The sequence below is a fragment of the Euphorbia lathyris genome, chromosome 2, assembly GCF_963576675.1.
Source record: "Euphorbia lathyris chromosome 2, ddEupLath1.1, whole genome shotgun sequence".
NCBI lineage: Eukaryota > Viridiplantae > Streptophyta > Magnoliopsida > Malpighiales > Euphorbiaceae > Euphorbia > Euphorbia lathyris.
The window spans coordinates 44,567,667-44,570,591 of NC_088911.1; the positions used below are offsets into that span (position 1 = coordinate 44,567,667).

Sequence of the window (2,925 nt, forward strand, 5' to 3'; positions counted from 1 at the left end):
TTAAAATTTAACTATATACTTAGTCCTTTTGTCTAGAATTTAACAAACATTTTGAGACACTAAAATAACTTGTTAGATGAGTAAACTTGTTATTTTATTAATTTTTGATAATTAGAACTCCAGACAGAATTTTGAAAAAATTCAAAAATTTTATAATGTATTCTTTAAAAGAAAAAGAGTCATTTACCTCCTTTATTTTTGCATTAAATATTTTAAGCAGGATAATACTGTTATCCGTAAGTTTGTTGAGAATATTTTATGAATGAGGAAATGTAGATGGTGCAGTATATAAAAAAATGCATGATTATTAACGTGAAGTACTTTTTTTTAGGGTTGTTAGGAGGTTACAAAAACTGTCCTTTTTCTTTAGATAGGCTTATTATTTCAATTTTAATTTTAATAGCGGTTACACCAAATTATCTCAAAAGAAAAAAAAAAAAAGGTATAATTAATTGATGAGATATATGGGGGGTGTTTAGTTCCTATAAATAGAGGGTGCAGGGGGTATTTTATAGGTCACACACACCTTCAATATCTCTCTCTTTCCTCCCCCCTCCCCCCATATCTAGTCTGCAACAGAAACAATATTAATAGTGTTGCCTTTCCTTTTTAAGAAAGTTCGTTTTTAGGAGTAGGGGATAGATAGAGGAGAAATTATGTGATGCTGTTGACAGAAGATAGAGAGCACAGATGATAGATTTGGAAAAATAATATCCATCTCATCCTTTGTGCTCTCTGTGCTTCTGTCGTTACCTTCTCTTCTTCTTCTACTTCTGCCCACTGCTGGATCTAGATCTTGGAAATTTCTAGATCCGCAATTGTTTTTAGTTTTTTATATATTTAATTCATGATTTTTCCTTCATATATTTGTTTCTTTCATTTTTTTTTTATAATTTATAGGTCGCTATGATTATATGTATGGCAAGCAAGCAGCAATCATGTTTCAGATGATGATCCAGAGGGATAAACACAGACACCAGAGATTCTTTTATTTCTATGCAATGATTGGGTATGTATGCTCCTTTTCATTTATTTCTATTTTTTTAATTAAGAAGTTGATCTCTCAATTAAAATATATTTTATAAACTAGGATTTAAACTCAACAACTTTTTCTAACTTTCATATCCAAGCGTTTACAGTTTAGGAAATTCAAACTCATAAAAGAAGTTTCGGATCTCAACAGAATTCATAGTGGTGTTTTGTGGTTCATTGAGTAACCAAATTAATTTAGTCAATATCATTAAAATCTAAATTTATTAGATCCGAGATTTTTAAATTTGACAGCAACTAATCAAATTTATTTAGTTAGTTACCAAGTAAACACCAGTATATTGTTCAAGATGAAAAGAGGCAAGTTATGATTGCTGGTCAGTGGTGCAGGCGGAATTATTTGCGATTTTCAACTGTGTGATCTTTGCCAAATATTGCGGGTTTAGGCGGCTCATCGTGGTTTCTAACTGCAAGATTGCTCTCTAGAGGCCGAGAGGGGAGGGCTCTGCCACACACAGCCTAAGATTAATCTTGGTTTAGCCACTTTAATTATGTAATAAGAAAAATAAGAGATCAAAAATGTTTTCAAGATTTGTATTCATTTCAAAAATTTGGGGTTTCCCTAGATTAGACAAGGGTACGAATTAAGAGATATTAGGAAGTGAAAAAGTATATTTTTGTTTGATTTGTATAGTTTGTATATCTTCCCAAATTAAGAGGAAGAATTTATAATTGATAGATAAGATTCAAAGAATTATTTTTATTAATATCTTTGATATACTTGGTTACTGGAATTTTCTATGGTTTTGAAGTGTGTACAGTTTATCTTATCATAGTAAATGAGTTTTCATAATTTGAACCGTTTGTCAATGAATCATTTTTAAAAATTTAATTAAATTGATAGATAAATTATAATATTTCACAATATATATGCTAAGATAATTAGAATTAAAAAAGTTAGGCACTAACACATTTTTTCTGGAAATTAATGTAAAGTGCTTTCCATATTAGTGCTGTCTAATTGTTTAAAGCTGGAAAATTATTGGCCAATAGAAGATTAGCATATTCTATATGAATAGTATAAAGAATCTCCAAGTAACCAAGATTCAGCAATAGAGAGTTTGATCAGCAAGAATAAAGTCTCCACCCTAATTCTATATTCTTGATTCCAACCTTTTCTCTTTTTCTTTTCTTTTCATTTTCTTTCAATTTTTTTTTATATAATTAAAAGATAAGATATGAGAAGTGGAATGTTGTTGACCAATAATATAGGTAAATGTCTTTATTTGTAATTACATAGACCAACTATTCATAATCTATTGCAATTCTTCTTTACCATATATATAAGCTTATAGTACTCTTAAGACACGTGCTATTGCAGATTCTTGTGGTTATAAGGTTAAGAAGCAATTGTCACATCTAATGGGATTAAGAGAGGTTAGGGGGCAGATTTTTTAGGCTGATGGGGACATTTCCCATGTGAAGGGATTTGGTCAAAATTAGAGGAGTTACAACGAACCAGATGGAAGGAAATCCGAATAAAACTTATACCAAATGATCAACGAATGAGTATTAAAGGTCGGTCCAAACCTATGAACGTTGAAGATCCGGATAACGAAGAGGAGTTGAGTGTTTCACTAGGATAGAGATCCAGATTGAGCAGATAACTTCCCACGGAAATTGTTGGGTATTTTGGTCATTTCACTGTTTAGTTCACCATATAGTATTCATATTTTCTTCTAAATAGTTTTGTCATTGCTAGTCTATTTTGGTCCTTTCTATGTTGTTAAGGGTTTTGGACGAACCCTATATGTTTGAGCCTTGTAAGGACAATATATCTTATTATCAATTAAAACTTAACTTTGAAGGTTCAACGTTTGTTTGAAAAATTGCTATTATTTTGTATTTTTAAGGATTTCGTTAATCCTTTCAAGT

At 30.4% G+C, this 2,925-nt stretch overlaps 1 long non-coding RNA gene across 1 annotated transcript; it reads left to right on the forward strand.

Moving 5' to 3' along the window:
- The first annotated feature begins 527 nt into the window (after positions 1-527).
- On the forward strand, positions 528-1,772 carry LOC136217990 (uncharacterized). Its single transcript, XR_010683610.1, has 2 exons — positions 528-1,009; positions 1,381-1,772. It is a non-coding gene; the product is annotated as an uncharacterized lncRNA (long non-coding RNA).
- Positions 1,773-2,925: the final 1,153 nt, after the last annotated feature.